General features: G+C 39.9%; 1 protein-coding gene and 1 non-coding gene across 2 annotated transcripts in view; both read right to left on the reverse strand.

Annotated features, from left to right (window-relative positions):
* pdzd8 (PDZ domain containing 8) overlaps positions 1 to 19739 on the reverse strand; it is a 150177-nt gene that overhangs the window by 38972 nt on the left and 91466 nt on the right. The gene's annotated exons all lie outside the window — the stretch shown is intronic.
* On the reverse strand, positions 10350 to 10456 carry LOC138745117 (U6 spliceosomal RNA). Its single transcript, XR_011346045.1, has one exon. It is a non-coding gene; the product is annotated as a U6 spliceosomal RNA (small nuclear RNA).

Here is a 19739-nt window from a genome sequence, read left to right on the forward strand (position 1 = left end):
AGAGGTATGGTTTGATATTTCAAAGGTTGGTTTTACATCTCTTCCCTCCGAGGATCATGCAGGAAGCCAGAGTGGAGCATTTATTACCGGCGACATGGTTATCGTAATGGTTGGCGCAACGCTGTTACAGCGGCAGCGCTGTCTGTAAGGAGTTTGTATCTTCTCCCCGTGTCCGTGTGGGTTTCTTCTGGGTGCTCCAGATTCCTCCCACCCTCCAAAAAAAAAATTCCAGTGTTATTGGTTCATTGGGCAACACGGGCTCATGGGCCAAAAGGGCCTGTTACCGTGCTGTACCTGTATGTCTAAATTTAAAATTTAAATTAAATACAACATGCACTGCCTTTCCTTGGAGTGCACAAGCTGACCGCCCGGCACAAGTCAGCAGAACAATGACCTAGGACCATCACTTGCAGATGAAGACTCGACAGTAAAATGCCAGCTGCCAGAAGAACTCACTGGGTTGAGCAGGAACTGCTGGGGAAAGGGGGACGGCCGACGTTTCGGGATGCAGAAGCTGCTGGAACCCAGGTGCTCTTCCAGATGGCTTTTTTTTTTGCCCAGATTCTTGTGTCTCCAGACTTGACAGCAGCTGCTTCTGCACGTGTAGGTTACAGAACATAATTTTCTCTGAAGGGAGGCAAAGAGAAGGATCTTTTATAATGGTGGTAGGAACACATGGCAGTTCATAGCCAAGTCATGGGTAGAGGGCCAAGCAGTGGGGCTGAGTGGGGGAAAATGGATCAGCTCATGATTAAATGGTGGGCTGAATAGCCTATTTCTGCTTCCATGTCTTATGATCTTGTATTCAAACATTTGTAGATGCAAAACTTTTTCTTTTTAAACTAAGAATAGACTTGACTTCTAGAAAATAGTAAGTTTCAAAATATCAAACTTGTGTGCAGTGATACACTGTGTGCAACTGGACAATAAATACGCCAATTACAATAGTAACCTAGAAATCAAAAACTGTGGAAGGCCGTCTGAAACCTCATACACCCTTAACCTGGAGAGTGTAACACCACCTTTATTTTAGCAAGTCCCTTCATATTAAGTTAATTATCATCCTACTGTAGACCCCGACAATACAGCGTCCTACCTGACCAGTCTGGTGCTGAAATAAAAACAAGTATCCATCACTACCTTCTCAAAACACTGCAGGAAGCAGAGCATTGAAGCCAGGAAACAGCTGCTATACAAACAATATTTGTATAACCACCTGCCTTTGAGAGCCACACGTTTGCTGCTTCAGGTGTACTTATGCATTCAGGCTTTCCACTTGCAGATTTGCTTGAAAGTCTGAAAATAACTTTTGTAAAGAAGGAGAATTGTAAGGTGACAAAGGCTACCAAGGAACAGTCTCAAATTAATAAAGTGTGCAGATACATTGCTAAATTACAACTTTCTATATTTTGTAAAGATACTCGCTGACTAAATTGCAAAGATACAAGAATAGAAGTGCGCACACCAGCACAAATAATCAACCTTTCTCAACTGCTGCAAGCAATCATATCCCAATAAAGCACAGCAATGGTCATAGCGCACGTTGGAACAAACTGAGAATATTAAAGTTCTGTAATGTCAATCTTTTGCTTTTTTTGGTGTGGCAATGAATTAAAATTAATTCAAGGTTAATTATCATGCACGTTTGTCAAAAAAACTTGAGTCCATTCAGTGAATCAGACTGCTGGATCCAGTAAAGGTATTTGTGTCATTTCCCAGATCAATTGCATCGGACAACAAATTCTTTTCCCAAAAGATTTGCTTCCTGAAAAAAAAAAATGGGGATTATGATAGACAACTTCAGGCTGAACACAAACATAATTTCAGATTTGCTGCATCATGTAGGAAGTTGGAGAAACATTGAGAACTTTCATAGAATTTATTATGTTTAATCGCATAATGATGCTGACACGTTGTATTAGTTCAACTGAACTAAAAATGCTTTTCTGCTGATTTTCCTTTGTACTCAGCATCTGATGCCTCTCATGTCCGTGTCCAAGAATAGTCAGCCAGCATCAATGGATTCCAGTTGTCCTGATACCACTTTTTCATGGTCACCTTGTCCAGGAGAAACCTTTTGCCATTGCACCAAGATCAGCAGGGAAGAATTCCAAGTGCAAATGAAGAAAATGAATTTTCAGTTACGCATTTTAACATGGCTTCGTATGTTTGAAGCATATTGTCGATCAGCTGGATATAGTTATATCTATAGGTTATAAATAGATTATATCTAAATACACAGAGCATGATAGGAAATTTTGGTCACTTTCATGATCAACAACCCAAATCTATAAAATACTGTACACCCTAAAGAGTTCAGGAAGCAACAATCTACATTGTTCTGTGTAATCAACATTTCTATACAAGATTTTCATCTAATTCCCTCCTTCAGTCGTTTCTTTATGTTGCCCTGCAAGGACAATATTCTTGGAATTGCCTTCTTTAGCTTTTCAGTGTGTAATTTTAATTCCTTCAGTGATCAGAATTTATTGTCATAAACATTTCACGAAATTTTCTGCCTACAAAATAAATAAAAATAGTGTAAGAAAAATAAAATGACAAAGTAAGACTGTCGATGGTTCATTGTTCATTCAGGAATCTGATGGCAGAGGGGAAGAAGCTGCCCTTGTGTTGCTGGGTGCTCGTCTTCAGGCTCCTCTACCCTTTTCCACAATGGTAGCAGAGTGAAGAGGGCATGGCCTGGTTGGTGGGAGTCCGTCCTTGAGGATAGAGGCAGCTTTCACCATGGTTGCTATTTATTCCCCATGATCAGATGAGTATTTCCACCAATTCTTTACGCAAACTTCCCTGCTCCAATATATCTGCATTTTTCGCCCCCAGTATAAAACTACATTTTATGGAATATTTATTGTGCAGTAAGACATGGGTGTGCTTGGCTATGAATCACTGTAGATTGTTTTCTTGATTGCCTGTGGCACCTGCAAACCAAATGGTCTTCATTGTCAGTGGGATTGAATTTAAAAGCAGGGAGGTTCTGTTGCAACTGTACAGGGTAATGGTGAGGCCACAGCTGGAGTACTGCATGCGGTCCTGAAGTCCTTTCTTGAGAAAAGATATACTAGCTTTGGAGGCAATGCAGAGGAGGTTTACCTGATTTGATTCTGGAGATAATGGGGTTAGCCTAGATGGAGAAATTGTGTCGCCTGGGACTATGCTATCTGGAATCAAGAAGAATGAGAAACATTTTTAGAAACATGTAACATTACGTAAGGAATAGATAAGAGAGAAACAGGAAAGTTGTTTCCATTGGTAGGTGAGACTAGTACTTGGGGGTCTCAAGACCAGGGGAACAGATTTAAGTCTGAATTTTAATAACTACTTCTCAAAGAGAGTAATGAATGTGTGGAGTTTTCTGCCCAAGAAGACACCAGAGACTCCTTCACTCAATATATTTAAGACACAAGTAGATAGAATTTTGCATCATAGGAAAACTAAGGATTTTGGCGAAAAGGCAGGCAGGTAGAGGTGAGTCCGCGGCCAGATCAACCATGACCTTATTAAATGAACCTTGATGCTTAGCATACCTTTCCATGCAATTTTTCCCCAAACTTTTCTGCTTTACGTATAATTCAATAGCATCTGATTGTCAATAAAGTAATTTATTTCTTCACCTTGCAAGCTGTGATTTAATTCCATCATCACAATCCTAGGTCAAAAAAAATTAGACCAGACACCTACTTTATTGGTTCTACAAAATCCTCATTGGATGGACATTTGGAATTACTGTGTTGAAAAACATGATGATGAGTTTATTGTCTTACACACAAGTACAATGTACAGATACACCAAAATTCTTACTTGCTGCAGCCACGCAAGATACACCGACAACAGATTAAATTTCCACTAAAGAAAAGATAAATAAAAATTCACAGTTGAGGTTAATGCAAGAAAAAGGTATAGTCATATCTTTCCCAGAGTGATTAAGGGTTAGGGGAGTATGGTGAGGTTTAACAGCTTTAACAAAAGCTGTTGAAAAATATTTCAATGGGTAACATTTTTCCTCATCTCATTCCTCAACTACAAAGCAAAACATTGCCATGAAATCTCCCTTTGAAAATCCAAAAGATTGGAATTAATAAACAGAGAGCTTTCACTTGGTCTAATTTATGATGTTCTCATGGCATCCAAAAATGACAGAATCAACGTGCTCCAAGGATACAAGAAGATTTCATTTTGTCTTGTTAGCCTTTTCCATGCCGCGTTTGAACTGAACAGGGCAACTTCTTGGTAGGGGGAGAACCATCAGCAATCAATACAGTTTAAATTGCCAGATTCAATTTCAATCCATGGAAAACTAAAATTCTACAGAACAAAGAACCTGAGGCAGATAAGGATAAGGCTGCTAAGGTGACAAAATTTATTTATTCTGTATCAGTAAAAGAGCTGCCTTGGACATCAGACGAGTTGTGAAATCAATTGCAAATTTGTTCAGAAAGAAAAAGATTGTCGGAACGATTCATCCAGAGTCTAGCAGCTTTTCTACATGCACAGAGGAACAACAAAAACCCTCAAAGAAAACCTCGTGAGTTGCCATAACAACCCCTTCTTATCAGCTTGTATTATACTTTTTCTTGTTACAAGCAATTGTTCACGTAATATTTATGCTAGGTTTATTTTGAAAGCAAAAATTGAACAATTTCAAAAACAAACCACATGCAGCATGAAGCAGCAAAATCTGTTCAGTTATAATTTTAGCACATGCATTTAGAGGCTGCATTATAAAAGGCAATTTGACATTTTTTTATGGTTACAGAGCTTTGGACACACGGTTTACTGAGTATTACTGCAACGTGTTGTATCAGTCTACCACATTTTAAGTCTTTCTTGACCATTTTTTTCCTCCACAGGAAGTCTTTTTTGGAAAAAAAAAAGAGCAAATTGCATTTACTCAAGTTTGAAAATAACAGAGGTAAGCAACAAAATATGCAGATGTGCTGGCTTGCAGCAGATGACATTTTGGGCCTGAACCCTTCCTCAGGAGTGCCAAAAATCAGACAGATTCCAGGATTAAGAAGCTGGGGGAAGGAGGGGTAGGGGAAGGCGGAGAGGAACGTAGGACAACGGGCAATGCCGATAATCAGGAGGGGGTTAACTGAAATTGGTGAAGTTGATGTTGATGTCATCTTGTTGGAGACAGCCAAGATGGAATGCAAGGTACTGTTCTGCCAATTTTCAGGTGGCCTCAACTTGGCAGTATATGAGGCCATTCTGTAAGTTTTGCTGTAATGATGGCATTAAATTCTGAGCTGTGGTCAATGAACAACAGTCTGAATTGTGGTCCAGGTGATCTTGCACAGAATGGAGAGCCGCAACATAGATTCTGCTGTTGTGATATAGGAGAGGTGCAGCCAGGTCCTTCCTGAGACAGGAGTTCATTTGCTCCATAACCAACCTCTCAAAGCACTTTATCATGGTGGACGCAAGTGCTACTAGCTAATAGTCGTTGGGGCAGGTCACCTTGCTCTACCTAGGTACTAGTTTAATGGATGTCCTTTAGAAGCAGGTGGGGATACCAGGACATAAGCAGTGACAATGCAAAAATTTCAACCAGTTGGTTAGCTGACTATTAGAGAAACTGGCTAGGTACACCATCTGGGCCAGAAACTTTCCAAGGATTCACTCTTCCAAAGATTTTTTTTTTTGCATTAAGCTCAAAAACTGGGAGATAAAGTGGATGGGGGCTATGGGGTCTCATGAGAGGGCATTATTGTTTTCTCCATTAAAGCATAAAAAAAGCATTGAGCTTGACCTGAAGATATGTTTATAAATTTTATTCACAGCTCGGGAGGAGCCGATTCTAGCCATTTAAACCAGTGCCGTCCAATCACTCCCAAATTAACCCACAACCTCGTATATTTTGAAAAGGGTGGGGTGGGGGGGGGGGGGGGAAGATAGGAAATCAGAGCACCTGAAGGAAACCCATGCAGACATGGGAAGAATGCCCAAGCTCCTTACATACAGTGCCAGATTCGAATCCAGGTCACTGGCGCTTTAACAGCACTCTGATAACTGCTACTCCACCGTGCCACCCCACAGTTTATCACAGTTAATGATACTACCTTGTTTAGTCCTATAGGATGTGATGATGTGCAAGCCGTGCCACATGTCCTCTGAGGATCCTGCTTGGTTCATAATCGTCTTTTTGCATTGGTAATGACCTTCCAGAGATTGCATCTTCGCTCTCTGCATGCCTGTCAATTACCCAATCTGAATGCCACATATCTGGTCTTCAACAGTTTGGGTATCTCTTGGTTCCACACCACCACCAGCCACACATTTTCTTCTTCTTTCAGCATTTTAAAGCAATTACTACCCACCCTATGTTTGATGAATAAGTAGTTATTCAGATTAATTAGACTGACTTAATTGGATTGTCCCTGCCTACCACTCCCAGTTTTATAGCACTTTTCTACACAACCATAACACCTGCCCTTTACCTCTTTCCTTCTCATCATCCAGCGATCCAAACAGTCCAAGTTTAGCAGTGATTCATTTGCACTCCTTCCAATCTAATGGGCTTTGTTTAGTAGTTAGCTTCCTCTTCAATGGAGAAACCACATGCAGATTGAGTGATTGCTTTGCAAAGCACTTGTGTTCAATCTGCAGGATGGTCTCTGAGAATTGTTTGCCTACCATTTCAATTCAGCTTTACACCTCCTCATCCTTCCCTCCCCAATCTGAGGCCCACAGGACAAGCTCAATGTATATTTGAACAACATTTCATACTCTGAGCAAATTATGACTTACAAGACTATATGTCAAATTTTCCAACATTAGATAACTCATTCTTTCTCTATGTTGGTTTCTTAACTATTTATGCCTGCCTTCAATTTGACTCAATTATTTTATGTACATCACATAGCCAAAAAAATATTCACTCACATATGCAAACTTAATTTGATCTTAATATTCTCTTAACTGCCATTTTAGATCATCTGGTGTCATTCTCTGTGAGAAATTTCCTGTTCTATCTTTCCCTGTCTTAACTTGATTAAGTTAACTTGATCAGACAGGCAAATGCGGTTGAAAGGAAAAATACATCAGCCATGATTTGAATGCCAGAACAGACTCGATGGGCTGAATGGCCTAATTCTGCTCCTACATCTTATGGAACAAATAAAGAGAAGCTGGAGGGACTCAGTGGGTCAAGCCATATCCCGGGAAAGCAACAGACAGACAAGGCTTCAGGCCGACAAAGGATCCTGCCCAGAAGGATTGACTGTCCATTTCTCTCCAAGGTGTTTCTAGACCAGCCAAATCTCCCTGCTTTTCTTTGTTACAAAATTCTGTCCACAGAGTCTTGTGTTTTGACAGAATAACTTGACTTCTCTCTTTCCCAATTTTGTATATATATATATATATATATATAATTATTCCCTCACTTGTGATAATAATCCTGACTTGTGGCTTGTAAATAGTTGAAAGACATTGGTGAGCCAGGGATTGCTGGACAAAGTGGCAATTCTGTCTTTCTTATAAATTTAAAGAATTTCATGTATGTTACATTCTAAATGTTTTATTACATGACAATAATGGAATCTTTTGTGCTAGATTTTGTAAGACTGCCCTTTGAAAGTTGCAATAATTCTACTGAAATGCCCTTTCAACCATGATAAATTTTCACTTGAAAGACCCTATTTTATTCAAAAGAACAGCCGTGGATTTAATATTTCTGTAGAGCTATAACTCTGAACACTAAGCCTGAGTGTGCAATCTGCATATGTGCAATGTTCCCAATTCCCTAGTAAGGGCCTTTCTAGTTCAGTCAATTGGACTGAAAGAATCATTCCAAAACTTTGCATTTACTTCCTTTCAGCAATTTTTGAGAACCATTTTTGAAAATATAATAGCACAAATTTGGAAATGTAAAACTAATGTTTGATTGGCAATGGGAGCTAGAATTTAAAAACAAGTTTTTTGTTTATCTTTCTCTGGTGGGGGAACTCAAGTGTTCTGATTAAAGGTCAGTGTCACTATTTTGTATTAAGGTTTAGGTATGAAATGTAGAGGAGAGAAAAGGCAAGGGAGGTTGAGGTTAGAGCCAATCAAAGATAAAGTGGGGGATCCATTTTTTTTAAGGAAAAAAAAGGCTGAATATTGAAGCGTTTTAATTTTCTGGACTTTACAACTGGAAAAGTTCACTGAGATGCAGAAGGCAAAGATGCATGGAATCCACAGTGAATTAATAGCTTGGATTCAATATAGGCTTGCCACAGACAACACAAGGGCAATTGTGGAAGGGTGTTATTCTGGCCGGAGGTCTGTGACCAGTGATGTTCCACAGATATCATTGTTGTTTGCAATATATACACATAACTTGGATGAAAAAAGTAGAGGACAGATTGGCAAATCTGTAGATGATGCAAAGATTGATGGAGTTCTGGACAATATAGAGAGCGATCAAAGAAGACTGAAGGAATGAGAGCACTGACAAATATGAGCAGAGAAATGACAGATGGAATTTAATCAAAGCAACCGTGAAGTGTGACACTTTGGTAGGTCAAATGCAAGGAGAAAGTATACAGTTAGTGCCAGGACACTTAACAGCATAGATATAAAGAAAGGTAGGGGGACCAAGTCTACCTCTCTCTGAAAATAGTCATGCAAGTAGATAGGGTGGTCCGGACACTGAGTGTAAATGTAAGGCAGTCAGGTTGCAGCTATATAAAACTTTCAATAGGCCACATTTGGAGTATTTTTTATTTTTGTTAATTTTTTTTAAACACAGAATAGAAATGTCAAACCTTAGAGGAAATGCATTTAAGGCGAGGTTAGCTTAAAGAAGATGGGTGGAAAAAAAAAATTTTTTTAAACAGAGTGGTAGGGATAGCAGTGGAAGCAGACATCGTAGTTGTGTTCAAGAGTCTTCAAGGTGGACGTTTGTACACGCAAGGACTTAAGGAATAAGTAGAAGAGATTCAGTTTGCCATCATGTTCCTTGCAGATATTGTGAAGATGATTCCCCCATGTTGTACTGTTCTACGTTGTGACAGAGATGCTAATTAGGCAGTGAGGCAAAACAAAATAACTTCAAGAAAAAGGCAACTTTAAAAAGCACTGACGACCAATCCCCTGTGGATCTCATTGAAACATTTTGAACGTTGAAAGGAGTGGACAGAGTAGATGTAGAAAGGTTGTTTCCCACGGTGGGAGAGTGCAGGACAAGGGGGTAGGTAGAGCTCGTCGAAAGAATCAAAGATTTGTTGATCCAAACCAAGGATTTTATTAGCAAAAGACAGGATCTCTTCACAGGTGGCCGACCAGTCCGGAATGATCTGACCTGGCTAGGGACACAACCCTTTAAGGCCCAGACAGTAGGCGTGGCTTAGCTCTCAGCCAATCACTGTAAGCACAGTCTAGATACTGTAACTATATACACTATATACATTGGTGATAGATCTGTACTATCACAGGGTACAACTTCAGGATTGAAGGGTAGATCAGAAAAGCGTAGGAATTTCTTCACCCACAGGTTGATAAATCTGCAGAATTTGTTGCCACAAGCAGTTGTGGAGGCCAGGTCATTGGGCATATTTAAGACAGAGATGACTAGGTTCTTGTTTAGCCAGGGCATCAAAACGTTATGGGGGAAAAGGTCAAGTGATGGGGCTGAGTGGGGAAATGGATAAGCTCTAGATTGAATGACATGGCAGGTTCAATGGGCTGAAGAGCCTATTTATGCTCCTATGTCTTATAGTCAAACACAGTCAAAGAGAGAGAGCATCTACCACAGGCAGCAAACTGCTACACAAGTGTACAACATAATGGGGGAATGAATGACGAGGAAACGTAGAGCAATAAAACTAGATTCATGTAATGTAAATAATGGAAAGTACAAAAGAACACAAATTCTGAGCAATTAAATATCTTTTTTCTCTACACTTAGCCCCGCATGGACAATAAAGTTCTGTCAGCAACAAGGGAAACTTGTTATCTTATGTTTCAAAAAAGCTCATCTTTCATTTCAATACTGATTAGCATAAAAAAAACAGGGAAACACAGCACCTTTCATAAAAACCTTTGTAGGTGGCATTTAAAAAGCATAACTTACAGCATCAAACAGAAAGAAAAAAAATAATTTACCTGATAAAACACCTCACTCACTGTTCAGAAAAATATTATTCTAAAATTCAAAAGGATTCATCTCTGAATGTCTACTACCTCAGCGTCTGGTGAATGGGGAAACTCTTAAACAGATAAAAGATGTAGCAACATTTTAGGGCACTCACTGGGCATGTCTGTATGTCTCAATTCAGATAAAACATCCCTGTATGTCTTGCGTTTGTTCAAAATACTGCACAGGAGTGATTATTTTTTATTTTTATTTTTAAAATGTGGAACGCTTCATGAATTTGCGTGTCATCCTTGCGCAGGGGCCATGCTAATCTTCTCTGTATCGTTCCAATTTTAGTATATGTGCTGCCGAAGCGAGCACACACAGGATTGATTATTAATAGGTCACATTAAGCATTTTCCATAGTTAATGGGGATTTTTGTATCATGGAATTATAGCACTGTTATAATGGCCATTCAGCTCACAGGTGGCAGGTAGGGCCACCTCAGTGCTATTTCTCAATAGCCTTAGAAACCTAGAGCCCAGCTTTTGCAGAGGCAGGGGATGGTGATAGTATTGAGGTAACCCTCCGGCAGAGTTACAGAGACTCAAAGGAGGTTCACTAGGATGATTCCATGAATGAAAGGGTTATCATATGAGGAATGTTTGACAGCTCTTGGCTTGAGTTTGTTGGAATTGAGGAGAATGAGGGGGGGGGGGATCTCATTGAAACATTTCGAAGGCATGGACAGAGTAGATGTAGAAAGGAAGTGTCACGAGTAAGGTGTGCACTAAAGCTAAGCTGCAGTACTGCGATATATCAGAACTTGCAGAGAGCCACACTCCCCCAATGGTGCAGGGAACCGGGAGTGTGTGTGAAAGTCCCTGTCTGTAGAGTGCGTGAGTGTTTAGAGTATGAGTGGCCACTGGTACCAGAGGTACCGATGTGAATATCTATAATGTTGTTTAGTAGTAGAGTATAACGTTCTCCCCTGATTGTCTCCTGTGTGTTCAATAAAGTTGTCTGTGATTGAAACACTTGTATCCAGACTAGTCTTTCAGTGAACCCACCAAAACTGATAACCTTCCACATATCGCACTGGTATTCCAAGGAAAACCTACACTGCTGACGACAGAAGAATTCTCATCATAACGAAGAAAAGTCCCCAAATGTATGTCCAAAAGATCGGAAACTCTCTTCAGGAGGCACGTGTAGATATGTCAATAACTACAGTCTGCAGAAGACTTCATGAATAGGAATTATGGAAGGTACACTGCAAGATGCAAACCACTAATTAGCCACAGAAAGAATGGCCAGATTTGTGAAGAAGTATTTGAAGCACCTGCAGAATTTTGGAAAAAGGTCTTGTGGACGAATGATTAACCTGCATCAGAGTGATATCAAGAGCAAACTGCAGTGCCAGAAAGGAAACGCCCAAGACCCACAGCAGACTACTTTTTCGGTTATCTGAAATTCAGTTAATCGAAAAGTTCAATTATCCAAACATTCATGACGTCAGAAGTTTTTTTTTTCCACCCGACGTGCTCATGTGGGGCTCTGACTCACTGTTGCCGCCAATTTGGTAACAATAGAGCTTAGAACCAGCTGGGAGGACAGACGTTGAACTGCCAGATGCCGGCTCAAAGAAACAGGCTGGAATCTCGAGCCATCAGTGAGCGAATGGAGGAGTCAGGAAACGCATGGGGAGATCATCCTCATTTTAGATAACTCCCTCCCCTCTCTCTTTCCATTTCTTCTTTACCCGCCCACTATACTTGGTTCTCCGTTATTCTGGCATCGTCAAGGAGCGCGGCATCCCACACAGGAGCAGGGACCTCGGGCTCCCGGGAAGGAGCCGCAATGGCAGTGGGGAGTTTTTGGGGATCGGTGGGGAGGTGTCGGGGATCGATGATAGCTGACCTTCTGTTTTCTTCCATTAATTAATATAAGTATTTTGCTGATGCTACTGGCCTGCTTAAAACCATTATTTAGTTATCCAAAAAATCCAGTTAACCAGTTTCCAGTATCTAGCTTTTCAGATAACTGGAAATGTACTGCACTACCTTTGCCATGATTTGCATCTTGCAGTGCAGCCTCTGTATTTCTGTTCATGAAGCCTTCTGTGGATAATAGTCGTTGATATATCCACACCAGCCCCTGAAGAGTGTTTCTGATCTGTCGGACATACATTTGGGGATTTTTTTCTTCATTATTATGAGAATTCTTCCATCACCAGCAGTGAAAGTCTTCCTTGGAGTACCAACTCCTTTGCAATTACTGAGCTCATCAGTACACTATGTTTTCTTAACGATGTTCCAAACATTTGATTCTGATAATCCTGAAGTTTGGGTGATGTCTCCTACTGTTTTATTCTTATTTTTCAGCCTCATTTTGGCTTCTTTGACTTTCATTGGGCACAGCTCCAGTCCTCACGTAGAAAGTTGGCAACTCCAGGGGTGATCAAAAACTCAAAGCAAGCCTAGCTCTCTTATACCTGCACCAATGAAGCAATTAAACATACCCGAGTACTCACAATCACCTGTGAAGCCAATTGTCCCAAACATTATGGTGCCTTGAAATGAGGAGACTATGTATAAAAAGTGCTGTAATTTCTACATGGTCAAACCAAAATGTAGACAAATAACCCTGAATAAAATCTTGAATATGCACTTTAATTGCATATGAATTGTTTGATTTCAAATTTAAAACAGTGGAGCACAGGGGCAAATAAAGGGAAAAAATGTCTTTGTCCCAAACATTATGGAGGGCACTGCTGACTCTCTATGCCCTCTGGATAATTTGTTTTTCCACACTGTTTAGTGGTATCAGCAAACTTTGATACTCTATACTAACAGCTTTCTTTTAAATCCTCATGCAAGTTTGGGAACAAATCTTTCCTTCCTTGCTCTTCTTGTATTTTTTTTAAAAACATTTTCATCATCCTGCTTCCTCCTAATGCCAGACCTTATCTTGCATTTATTTCTCCATTCCACTGTTTCCCCATCTCTCCATGCACAAAAGCCTGAGTCATTGCCAATTCTTTCAGTTCTGTTGAAAGGTCAACAATCCTAGCAGAAACAAAACTATTCATTTGATTGCAGAGGTAAGTGAACCCTTCGGAGTCAAATAGGCTGTCAATGCATACCAAGATGAGGAATGAACCCAATAAGGGGAGGGCAAACATTTACACTATACACACATTACGTTGAGAGTGCAGAAACTTATCCGAGGACGTGAGTCCTGAAGTGAGTGACTCACTGCCTGAAATCCCAAAGCTTGTCCATGCTGACTGAATACTCTCCACTTTCCTGGAGGATTGCTGCTCCACACCATCCAGGACAAAGCAGCCACTTGATTGGCATTCCATGCACCACCAGTGCACCATATGCCAAATGAATTGTAGTTTCTTATCTAGTTTGTTTACTCAACAGAATTTCCCAAATATTTCTACGGATCAAGACCTCATAGGCATGGGAATGTACCAGTGGCACATTCCCCACTTACACCGTCCTGTGCTGGAAAGATAGTGTTTTTATCATTTCTCGATCTAACTCTAAATTCCCTATCTACGCCATTACCATTGAATACTATAGCATAGAAAACAGGCCCTTTGGCCCTTCTAGTCTGTGTTAAACTATAACTCTACCTCATCCCACTGACCTGCACCCTGTCCACAGCCCTCCATAACCCTCCCATCCATGTACTGGCCCAAATTTTTCTTAAATGTTAAAATTGAGCCTGCATTCACCACTTCACCAGGCAGCTCATTTCACACTCCCACCACTCTCGGTGTGAAGACGTTCCCCCTAAACATTTCCCCTTTCACTCTTAACCCTTGTCCTCTGGCTTGTATCTCACCTTACAAGAGCACCTTCAACACAAATGCTGCCATGTTCAAGGAGGACAATAAAGGATGGTGAATAAGGACCATCCCCAAAAATGCTTCGAAGGTTGCACAGCTGCAACGTAACAACTAAAAAAAAGTTTAAAAGCTCTACAAGAGATCAGAACTTCATGAAACCCTTATTGTCCATCCTCACACTCCCTTCACTTCAGTGATGATGGTCTAATGTTTCATTGAGATACTCTGCATCGTTCTGTAATGTAATTTAATTTAAAATAATCTAAAAATGATGGCTTTAAGGATATATCACAGAGACCTGGAAATGATTAGTAATCGAATTAATGAGTCTAGATGACGTCAAAACAGCTCAAATGGTTTACAGAAATGATCTGAATCGACAAATTAAATTACTGCCACAAAACCTTTTCCTGTTACCGTTAAATTACGTATTATTTTAATGTATACGTGGTATAAAATTTGCAGCGAGTTCCCATTCATGCTGGGAATAGCTACCCCACTCTACTTTTGATGATGGAAGATAACTGTTCTAGATGGATGGAGATTTATTGAAAAATAATCTGTTGAGGCCCACTAGGAATTAACTTTTAACTCTTATTACCTATAAAGTATTTTTGATATTTCGCAACAGCAACAAATATGGTCTTTAAGTAATCATATAAATGTCAAATTAAGCTTTTTCATGGTAATATAAACATTGCATCATATATTCTTGGATGACTATAATATTGGATCACTATAAATCTACAAACATACATCCTTCAACTTCTCTGTACTCTGAACTCCCAAGTGCCTAGAAATCAGAGTTCATGCTTCTCCAATTTGTTGAGTGGGTACCACGTGTGACTTAGATGTCCAGTCAAATAACGTGAAAAATAAATATCAGGGGAGTGGTAAATTATCCAGTGAAATAAAATCCTCATGGTGGTTGACATCTTGAATCATAGGGGAAAACTTCATCAGTACAATCCCCAGCAACATCTGGCTGCCGAGCTTGTACTAGACGTGTCAGTGTGCATGTGGGCATGCATGCATGCAGCAAATCGTGGGGAAAAGAGGCAAAAGCAATGGACTGGCACAATTTGCCTCATATTGCCACAATGTTACGGGCACAGAGGATTAGTGATCAGGGCACGGTGCATTACCATGAATGATATATTGCTGCTCCATGGACCACGTTGAGGCAAACAAAAGGAGTCCACTGGCAGAAGCTGTGGGCAAGACCCCAAGTAACTCTTTAATGCGCTTTGGCCAATTGTAGTATTTACACCGTATCTTACTGTGAGTGCAACAGTATAGAACCTAGTACAGTAAACAATGTAAAGACAGAAATGGGAACAGACAATGAAATATCTTTTTCAATATTATTATTAGCATTGAGATTTCACATCAAAAAATTAAGAGTACATAAGGATACATGATAAAAGTCAAAAAGATACATTACACTTAAATCATATCATTTCATCCAAGGTACCCCACATTTTCAATCAAAAAAATACTCTGAATTAATATTTAATTATTTTTTTAAAAATCTAAACCACTACCAAGAAAGAAGTCGTTTGGCCAAGAGAAAGGAAGACAGAATTCTTATTATAGTGATAAATTACCCATTAATCAACATTTCTACCTTCATATCAAATCAAAGATTATGAAAGTAATTCAAAAAGGGTCCCCAAGGGTTTGAAAATTTGAATTCAAGTCAGAAATTGAGCATCTAATCTTCTCTAAATTTAAACATGACATCACGTAGCTATTAAGCATGAATAGGCGGGATAACGTCCCTCCATCTGAACAACACCGCCCGCCGAGCCACAAGAGAAATAAAAGCTAATACATGCGCAGATCAGATACCTTTAATGTTAAGTCACTCTCTCCAACAGAACCAAATAAAGCAGTTAAGGGATTAGGTTTAAAATCAACTTTAAAAAGCAGAGAAAGTTTGAAATACTTCATTCCAATATTTCTTAAGACTCCAAAACATATGAATTAATAAAGCATTTCCATTGTTGCATTTATCACATTGAGGAGATACATCCGCATAAAAACAAGGTAGTTTGACATTGGACATGTGAGCCCTATGGACTACTTTAAATTGTAGGAGAGTTGAAATATCTTTAGTTGTAATTTCTAAAAAAAATCATTTCCATTTTTGTCAGTATACAAAAGGAAAGATGTAGATATACAAGAATTACATCTATTCTTAGATCATTGTGTGAATATGTTCTACCCTAGTAGGGTATAATGCTCTCTAATAGTACTCAATACTTATTTGCATTTAACAGCAGCCTTTAAATCACAATACCACAGTGAGCAGTGTACTCAGATTACAGCTGTTGAAGAAATTAGTAGCTTGGCTCCGCGACACGTCAAATTCTCGTGTTAGAATTAGTTACGGTAATTTGTTTTTTTTTCAGTTGTAGGTTACGAAGTCTTCACCCAAAATTTGTGGCGTCACTGGATGAAACAAACTGATGCCCCTTTTACACTTTCGTCCCACTAAATCGGCTGTTCGGTGTCCTGGGATAGGAATGGCGCTTTCGCTTTTCACACTTGACCACTCTTAACTGGAACACTGCATGGGTTCACACTTGTAAGGAGCCATCGAGCGATGGTGGACCTGCCCTAAATCCTGATCAATGTATTATGATCTTATATTTGAACAAAATTAATCATGCCCAATTATAACATAATTGAGCTTTATTCACTGCATAGTATGAGCCCTTCAGCCCATTGTTGTTGTGCCGACCTATATAAACCATTATAAGGGACCGTGGGAAAGTGCTAGCAATAGTGGACAATTTTTAAAACAGCATGGGAATGTTGGTAGAGCTATCGCGCACAATTTATAAACACCATGGGAAAAAGCAATGGCAGATCTGTCCTTTCAGAATTTCATGCAGCAGAGAAAGGCTGCAAGCATGAAGCACTCATGGAGGGGTTTCTCTGCCACACAGAATTCTGGGAGGTCAGATCTACCATTGCTTTTTCCTCACGGTCTTTATAAATTGTGCGCGATAGCTCTAACTTTCCCAAGCTGCTTATAAATTATTCGCTATTGCTATTTATTGATAGTACTTTCCTCTCTCTCTCACTGCAACTTTCCTACAGTAAAGTTTATACCTTCATTTTAATCTCTTCTTCCCTCATGTTCCTGCACTCGTGCAGAAACTTCAGTAATTTCTGTCCTAGAATGCAAATCCCTCTTCTACACTTGCCTGATTGCGACAACAGCATCTGCAAACATTGGGGATTGCACTAAGGGTTGAGGCAGAGTAACCCCAAAATGAGATGAATGACATCATCTCATGCTGGCGTTGAAGTACAGGCAGACTGGAGAATCCAGTCCATGGGAGGGGTGCACTAATGGGTGAGACGAAACCAAACCTTGATTGGCAGCTGGTGTGTCCTCTGACTAGGTAGGGGGCAGTGTTGTCACATGACAGCCACAACCCTTCCCAAGAGAGGGAGAGGGAGTATTGTGTCCAGTTCTGGCTGCCTAACTTCAGGAAGGATATCAGTAAGATTGAAAGAGTGCAGAGAAGATTTACTAGGACACTGCCAGGTCTTCAGGAGTTGAGTTACAGGGAAAGGTTAAAAGGTTCGGATGTTATTCCTTAGAGTGTAGAACAATGAGGGGAGATTTGATAGAGGTTTACAAAATTATGAGGGAAATAGATAAATTAAATGCGAGTAGGTTCTTTCTATTTAGATTGGGAGAGATAAATACAAAAGGACGTGGCTTTAGGGTGAAAGATGAAAGGTTTAGGGGAACTTCCACTCAGAGTGGTGGAAGTTTGAAATGAGCTGCCATCTGATGTGTTCATTTAGGCCTCACTCTTAAAGTTTTAAGAATAAATTGGATAGATTCATGGATAGGCGAGGTCTGGATGGTTATGGACTGGATGCAGGACAGGAGGATTATGGACTGGGTGTAAGTCAGTGGGACTAGAGGAATGATGCTTCAGCACAGACTAGAAGGGCCAAATGACCTGTTTACTGTGCTGTAGTTTTCCATGGTTTTTACCTCAATCACCTTAATGGCTGAAGAATATAACCCAGCACAAACTGAGAAAATAAGATGGAAAAATGTATCAATGTTCCAGCTACAACACATAACATGCTGAAGCTTTTTCTGAACTTACTTTCAGAAATAATTTTTAGCAAAACTGTAAATTAGTCACACAGCATAGAAATAGGCCCTTTGGCCTATAAGCTCCAATGCTGACATTTTAGCTCATCTACAGCAATCCCATTTTTCAAAAATGGATGCATATCCTCAAATGCCTTGTCTTTTAAGTTTAAATGTCCCTTAAGCACAGTGACCATTCTGACTCCATCACCTTTTCTGACGAGGACATCAAGATATTAACCACTCTGTTTTAAAAAAAATCTTTCCCTTCAAATCATATTGACCCTATACAGGTAATACCTTTGTTTTTGATTACCCTATTATGGAAACATGATTTTTACCATCCACCCCATTTAAGTTTCTTATAATTTTATAGATTCTCCTCACCTATCCAATCTCTCTACACAACAAAAATCCTCAAATCCGGACAACATCCTGGTGAATCTTCCTCTGTGCTCTCTCCTCTGGAACAACATCCTTTCACTAGTCTTGCATCCAAGTGTGGATCAACCAATGTTTTGTATCACTCCCCAAATTTTATATTTCATGCTCCAATCTATAAAGGCATGCATGCCTTTTTTCTTCTTAGACGATATTCCTTGAAGATTACTTTCTCAGAAGACTAAGGAAGTTCAGCATATGCTTCCCCGCCCACCCCCAGTCCCTTAACAACATCTACATGGGCTTCATTGAAAACATACTTGCTGGATGGGATGGGACCTGCTCTGTTCAAGATTGGAAGTAGCTCAGAAAGTACCGAATTCAGGTCAGAACATGATGCAAACTTTCTTCTCCTTGTGTACTCCATCTACTTTATCCTGCTGCCTGGGAAAGGGCCTACCACACACACTCATCCTCCTCCCATCGGAAAGGTTTAAGAACATGAAAACATTACCCAACAGGCTTAAAGACAATTTCTTCCTTGCAACCATCAAATTGAGGAATGAAGTCCTAAACAGTGCTATCAAGCTGCTCTAGCTTGGTGCCAATTGATCTTCCTTTCCATTATAATCCTATACCCTGTCAATTGTGCTCTTTACACAGCTGTATGAACGTTGGAGACAACCTGAGAGTCTGCACACAGATTAAATTCTTCATGATGTATTAGATATTTTGTGGCAAATAAATAAACTTCTTCGCCAATTTTTCTACACGTTTTGCAATTTTCTCAGAAATGCAGACTTGAAACCCAAGGTTCTCCTCTTCATTAACATTCCTTGACATATTACCATTTACTGTTCATCTCTTATGCCTACAATATGCATCACTTTGTACTTGTAAGGATTAAATTCCACGTGCCAGCATCCCTCCCAACATTCTGTCACACCAGTGTCCCTCGATCATTCTTGACGACAACCTTCCTTGCTACCGAGAACACCATCAACCCTTATGCTATCGCACACTTCATATTTATACCTCCAAGTCATTCATACATATCACAGACAAAGGTCCGAGCACTGACCCTAACCCATTGGTCACAGACATACACAGAAAAACATCCTTTCACCCAATCCTTCATAACCTATCACTATGTAAAATGGATTAGATCAAAATGGAAGATTAAAAATCTTTGCTTGCCTCATATATTCTCTGTCAGAGCATCGACCTGAACAAACACACTACAGGTCAGCTGGCTAGCCAAACTTTCTTGACCATGCGATGAATGAGTCAC

The sequence above is a fragment of the Narcine bancroftii genome, chromosome 10 (assembly GCF_036971445.1).
Source record: "Narcine bancroftii isolate sNarBan1 chromosome 10, sNarBan1.hap1, whole genome shotgun sequence".
Lineage (NCBI taxonomy): Eukaryota > Metazoa > Chordata > Chondrichthyes > Torpediniformes > Narcinidae > Narcine > Narcine bancroftii.